The sequence below is a fragment of the Silene latifolia genome, chromosome Y (assembly GCF_048544455.1).
Source record: "Silene latifolia isolate original U9 population chromosome Y, ASM4854445v1, whole genome shotgun sequence".
Taxonomy (NCBI): domain Eukaryota; kingdom Viridiplantae; phylum Streptophyta; class Magnoliopsida; order Caryophyllales; family Caryophyllaceae; genus Silene; species Silene latifolia.
The window spans coordinates 291,038,525-291,045,981 of NC_133538.1; positions in this window are offsets into that span (position 1 = coordinate 291,038,525).

Consider the following 7,457-nt stretch of genomic DNA (forward strand, 5'->3'; position numbering starts at 1 on the left):
AAAGATTGCAGCATTGTCTTCAACTCAGATAACTCCCTCACCCCACCTGAGGATGATGCACCTTGATTAGGTGTAGGGAAGGAAGGAGGCTTATGAAAGCCTTATGAGGAGGGACATATGGCTGCTGCTGCTGCGGAGGAAGGGTAGGATTGAGCACATTTTGACTTGTCCACCTCAAATTGGGATGGACTGCCCCCTTGGTTATTATAATAGGTGTAATACCCCGTATTTTATATAATCGAGTAAACGGATATTATTATATATATTAGTCATTATACATTTTATATTGGTTGCATCGTAATATCGTGAATGTTATTAAGTCGGGTTTATATCGTATATGTTGAGTCGGGTTACATCACATTTTGTCTTTTGGGTCAAGAATCGTATTACCCATTTACATTGTAATACTCCTTATTTTAGTTGGAGTACTCGGTCGAGTACTTGGTTGGTACTCGGTCGAGTGTGTGTTACTCGGCCGAGTGCACTTGACCGAGTAAACCGGTTCAGCGAGTTGACGGTTTCTTTTATGTTTTGGCCAAGGGTTTTATTTTTAACAGTTGAGTCATTTCTAATGTCATTTTATCATTCATAAAACCATTTCTAAACCTAGAGAGAGGGAGAGGAAGAACAATTGTCGAGCCTTTCAATTGATTGAAGATTTCTCATCGATTTCAACCTAATTCGATTTCCCAGTTTGTAATTCGATTTCATTCCATTGTTTATACTGTTTTAAAATCGTCTTCTTCGAAAAGTTTGAAAAGAGAGTCCTATTTATTTGATGTCTAGTTTATGCATATAAAATCTCGTAGTCAAATTCCTTATGGTTTGTCCTAGGTAAATTATTTATAAACATGTCGCTGAAAAGTCCGCGAATCTGATTTGGTTGTGGAAAATGATTTGAAACCCTAATTTTTATGTCGATTCAGTTATGAGGCTTCTTCATACATCATATTTATAAAGTCGAGATGATAATAGGATTTGGAATTTCTGAAAAATAATGTTTTAAACTCGTTTTATGAATCAATACTTTTTATGCGACGGTTTCTGTCAGTTTTTGGAAATCAGTCTGAAAACCCTTGATAAGTTTGGAATTTGAGAAAAACACGTTGATATAATTTGTAGCTAAGACTCATGGGGTTCCAATTCAATTGGGTTTGCATCAATTCGAATTTTCTGGAATTAGTTATTCATTTTATACCGAGTCTGCCATGAGCAGGAAAATCAGGAAAAGTCGTGTTTGTTCTTTAAATTGATATTCCTATTAAGTTATGATGAGTCTAGGTTATGTACATGATTAATTGACTGAGTAGGTGGTAATTACACATAATTATGTTATGTAGGTGATGGATATGTGAAGGATCATAAGTGATTGCTTGTGTGTGCTTGGATTGCGAAAAGGTAGGGAAATACACTTGACTTATTATCGTTGATGTTGAATTGTGTTGACTTGTTTGTGTTTCATATGACCAAACTGTGAACGTTGACTTGATTCGTGATTGTTGATTTATGTTATGATTCATATATTGGAAGGTGATTGACTGAATTGATCGTATTGAGTATGTTATCACAACATTTGGTGACCGGCATGATTTTATGATTGATCAGTTCAATGATTTATATATTGTGTTGCATTAATTTCTTTTGAGCATTCATATGCATTGGAGATGGAGGATATTGTGGTGATGTGGTGTGGTGAAGATGATGTTGTGATAAGGCCCAGGCGGGTTCTGCAGGACTTGCCCTGGTGTCCTCAGCTGCGAGCTGGCAGATCGGCTACGGTCGATATATAGTCTACCGGGGATCGGTATGGCTGGGTGTTCCGAGTTATGAGTTGTGATGAGATGGTGGTGGTGATGGAGGAGCATGCATATCATACATACTTGTTGCATTGTATTACCCTACTCAACCTCGTGGTTTACCCTGTGTATTCGTGAACACATGTGATGATCCAAATATTGGGAGAGTCTTTGGGTTTATGAGATAGGATGGGAGCTTGATGGGCTTGAGACACTGGATCAGAAGACTTAGTAGCTAGATCATTATGTAGAAGACCTTCACTTTTATTCATGTTAGTTCTTAGTAATTTGATGTAAAAGAGGTTTTGTAATAATTAAGTTAAAGTAATTATGTAAATTGCCTTGGAGTTTAATTTGTTATTCATTACCTCGGGTAACCGAGATGGTAACAGTCAGGTTTATTAGGGAATGTCTTGCTAGAGGCTCCTTCATAAATCGGGGTGTTACAAAGTGGTATCAGAGCGAACGATCCTTAGGCCTAAACCAATGAACCCAATAAACGTAGGATGTGTCTAAATAAAATGAACCCCTGGGAATAAACTGTTAGGAGCTCACAGTGCGGTTAAGAAGGCGCCCTTAATGCGTACTCTTTTGCCCTCTCAGTTTTGAACCAGGTAACCCGAGAGAAATTGAGTGAATGGGGTAGTTAGAAGGAAAACCTTGGATATAATCGAGTGGATGTACACCTTGAGACCCATATATTCTAACCATGCTGCAGGACAACGTTACGGTAAGTATTTTGTATGAATGATGACGTGATCATATGATGTTGTGGAGATGAGAAATAAATTTTCGTGTTCAGATTGATAATCAATGAAGTGTTGGATTGTGGTAATCGTGAGCGTGAAAATAATTGCGAATTGATGATATTTATCTGGATGGATGTTGAATGACGTGTTGATAGTGATATTATGTCTAGCGATATGCGGTTATGTGATCCCGAAGCCATGCTAGTATAGTATTGTGATAGTAATCAGAAACACTATTGAATTGCATGTTCTAGTCATAGCAATCGTGATTTAGATGTAAGGAGTAGATCGAGATGCGAAGGGATTCTATGGGATAGATGTTTACGTAAGTACAAAGTGTGAGATTTAAGTTGGGATGGGTTAGTATACATAGTATGTTCATAAGAGCTTGTAACATAGTAAAGAATGACATAGTGCTGAAACTCGTTTTGTTTGATTTTACTCTATAATTGACCTTACTGTCATTTCTTTTCTGTTTGTTGTCTATGGATTAAAATTTTATGAGAGGTAGCCTCGTGAGTTAGTGTTCATTTGGCGTTGGTTTCATGCTTATAGGATATACGGATTAGGAGTAATAAATATTTTAGTGCGCTGTGGTCAGGAAGTTCCTGTGCAGTGATGTTTTGACCAACGATTTTGTAAAAATCCTCATCTAAATTGTATTAATAATTTTTGCATAATTCCAACTCCATCGATCATAAGATTTGCATATGTTTCCAAATTGATAAGCCACGAAAATTCTTGATGTTTCTATATTAAATGGTAAGTTTTGCAAACTGACCCAAGTTTCGGACCAATTGCTGTCACATACTTGTTTGGACCAACTGAGTTGTAAAATTCTTTAAAAATGGAATTTTTGTGCTTTAGACCTAATTCTTTTTCCCCTGTGTATTTAACTCTCCGTATTTTATAAAATTAATATGAATCAAGTTTTAATCGAACGGTTAAGTGTTCGTGGTCTTTGGAAGTTACAACGTGAATCATGACTTGTAAAATGTGCGTTCTATGTTGAGTTTTCATACAATTGTTTGGTTATTTCATGAGGCTTATTAATGTGACCTTATAATTTTTTTATATGATGATAGTAGCACGCATGTTAAGTAATTAGGTATCTTAACAAGTGATAAAATTAAAGTTTAGTTGATAACATTGTTGGCATGATAGTATGAGTGAAATTGAATAGCTTAATTAGATTCTTAATCGAGGGTGAAATATTTTATACGAGTCCAGTTGTTTGCATATTTTATATATGTTTAGCATGTTGTAATATCTCTGGTGTGTTCATCATATTTGTATAGTGGTCGGATATATATAAATATAAAACTATATTGTCATATCTTGGTAAAGTTGGTGGCGTTAAATGATAACTTGATTGTTCTAATATACTCGCATGAATATTTATAATAATTATGCTTAAATGTTTACACCTGGAGGGTAGTAATGAGTATGTCTAAATGTTCACACATGTAGGATGTCATCGGAGTTCTAATGTCTTTCATGTGAGTTTGTGTGCCCATAGTTATATTTATTACCTTCATCGCATTAAATTATTTCAGTTGAACCTAAACCTATGACATGATAATAAACAGTGTTGTTATTTCTTATTTGATATGCTCGTTATTATATTGTCATAAAATGCTAAAGTGATTCTTGCAATTGTATGGGCGTGATATAAAGGAAACTGTTTGATGTAGCATGACATTTGACATATCTATATTCTCGAGTCGTTGCTATCAATTATATTCTAATGAAGATTGCATATGATAACTATGTTGGCAATTATAATGGGATAACCCTTTGATGATTCACATGATACGCGTTGGTTTAAATGATAGTCGTTATAGTTACATTTAATTGAGCCTACGAGTTGCCTAATTATTCAAATCGTGCAAATCAGAGAAGTTGTTCAAGTTGCTAATCTTTTTCATAGATAATGTTCTACAAAGTATATGATGGCAAATGTATATGTTTAAGCTATTTATGCGATATCTTTTGTTTTGCTGAAAATGAGTTATACTAAGTTCTTTGGACACAATTGAACGATATGGTTGCTAAAATGTTAAACACATGTGTGATATGGAAGTAATGTTGTTGTTGTCATGGATCATATGTTGTTACTTTTATTGGGAAATATGTTTTCAGAATTTATATCATGCAAACTGACTAATTCGTGTTGCATGTCTGATGAGTCAAATGGTTTTGATTACATGTTATGTTTTCTATGGTTTCAAAGTGTTTAAGTAGTGCATATGCACCGCATGTTGTAATACTCCTGGTGATTGTTAGTAGTAGGGCGGAATGAATGCGCATATGGATCAATTGTTCGGAATTAGTAATAATTTTGGGCTTGGGAGAGGAATTTGGTGGGGTCAATGTTAAATTGTATGCTGGTATACGTATATCCTTATGGTTGATATTTCTAAGGTTGTTGTTCTCTGGTAGATAATGCGAACTGTGATAATCTTGAGTTGACCAAAACCTTGGTACTACAACAGCTACTTTGAAAACTTGTTATATAACTTTCGCACATTTAAACCTCGTGAATGAATCCTTTATCTTAACACCCTTCTGCGGTAGCACCCTTGTGTCCTAATTTGTTTAGCTTTCCACTCTGTAGGATGGATCCCTACAATGTACACCCACGAGACTGCTACATGTCACTTGATGCTGACTTCAATGAGCATTGTGAGAAACTTTGTGCTGCCATGGACAAGTATGGTCATAATGGACACCCTGAGTACTTAACTAATACTCAGTTAAGAGCGTATACCCTTATCGATTCTATCCCTGACTCTGGCATACTAACGGACAGCAAACACTTCTATATGAGAGAGCTGTCCACCCATTGCATGAGGTTATGCCGTGACCCCAATTACTGCGACGGGGCCAGTTACCCGCCCGAGCATACCTTTGACTTTATATCAGGCGACCTGAGGTACGAATTTTATGCTAATGTACCTGATACCGAAAGTACGACTGAACCACCGAGACCTGACATTGGGGAGGAGGTGAACCAGGAAGGGAATGACATAGAAGTCACAGGGGATGGAATGCGGACTGGCGAGCTTGACGATGATAACGAGCGCATCTATAGTAAATACTTTCCTAGAAAGGGCCCAAGAGTTATAGACCGGGATAGATAGGAGAAGAAAGGAACGCCTGAGTCTAAGCCACCAGAGTCAGATTAAGCGCGATCTAAGGACTGTTATGTTAGAACTAGTAACACCATAATCGGTTTGTTATGAAACCGTGTAAAACTTTGGCTCTTTCCTTGTTGTTCTTTTAGTTTGATGTTGTGTTTTAAGTTAAGAATGCGCTAAGTAATAAGTGTTACTTATTGACAAGCAGCTAATTCCATAATAAAACCTTGTTTTCGACCTTAATGTTAATGCGCAATTTCTTACCATGTGTTCTTTTCCGTTACATGTTGTTGCCGGTGATTTTGTTGCTTACGTATATGAAAGTTGAAAAGAGGTTACGAGGACGTAACCATGTTTTTAGTTGGGTAGGATTGTAAAATCTTAATGTTATGTTGCACTTGTTTATAGATTATGGTTTTGATCAAGTTGATGTTTCGTTGTGTGGTACCTATGCAAATGAGTTCTCTATGTTGTGTCCTATTTCTGTTAGTTGGTTGATGTGTAAGAGAAGCGTGTAGTTAAACTACTAGTATGGTGTTCTGATAGTTTGAGGTGAACGATGGTAGTAGGATGATGGAATGATTCGTGGTGATATGTTGAAAGAGCATTCTCATGGTTTCCAATTATGCTGCGTTGAGTATGCTGTCGTAGAGGCTCTTGGCGGTATTTTGGAGCGAACTTCGGGACGAAGTTCATTTTAAGGGGGGAAGACTGTAATACCCCGTATTTTATATAATCGAGTAAACGGATATTATTATATATTAGTCATTATACATTTTATATTGGTTGCGTCGTAATATCGTGAATGTTATTAAGTCGGGTTTATATCGTATATGTTAAGTCGGGTTACATCACATTTTGTCTTTTGGGTCAAGAATCGTATTACCCATTTACATTGTAATACTCCTTATTTTAGTTGGTGTACTCGGTCGAGTACTTGGTTGGTACTCGGTCGAGTGTGTGTTACTCGGCCGAGTGCACTTGACCGAGTAAACCGGTTCAGCGAGTTGACGGTTTCTTTTATGTTTTGGCCAAGGGTTTTATTTTTAACAGTTGAGTCATTTCTAATGTCATTTTATCATTCATAAAACCATTTCTAAACCTAGAGAGAGGGAGAGGAAGAACAATTGTCGGGCCTTTCAATTGATTGAAGATTTCTCATCGATTTCAACCTAATTCGATTTCCCAGTTTGTAAGTCGATTTCATTCCATTGTTTATACTGTTTTAAAATCGTCTTCTTCGAAAAGTTTGAAAAGAGAGTCCTATTTATTTGATGTCTAGTTTATGCATATAAAATCTCGTAGTCAAATTCCTTATGGTTTGTCCTAGGTAAATTATTTATGAACATGTCGCTAAAAAGTCCGCGAATCTGATTTGGTTGTGGAAAATGATTTGAAACCCTAATTTTTATGTCGATTCAGTTATGAGGCTTCTTCATACATCATAAATATAAAGTCGAGATGATAATAGGATTTGGAATTTCTGAAAAATAATGTTTCAAACTCGTTTTATGAATCAATACTTTTTATGCGACGGTTTCTGTCAGTTTTTGGAAATCAGTCTGAAAACCCTTGATAAGTTTGGAATTTGAGAAAAACACGTTAGATATAATTTGTAGCTAAGACTCATGGGGTTCCAATTCAATTGGCTTTGCATCAATTCGAATTTTCTGGAATTAGTTATTCATTTTATACCGAGTCTGCCATGAGCAGGAAAATCAGGAAAAGTCGTGTTTGTTCTTTAAATTGATATTCCTATTAAGTTATGATGA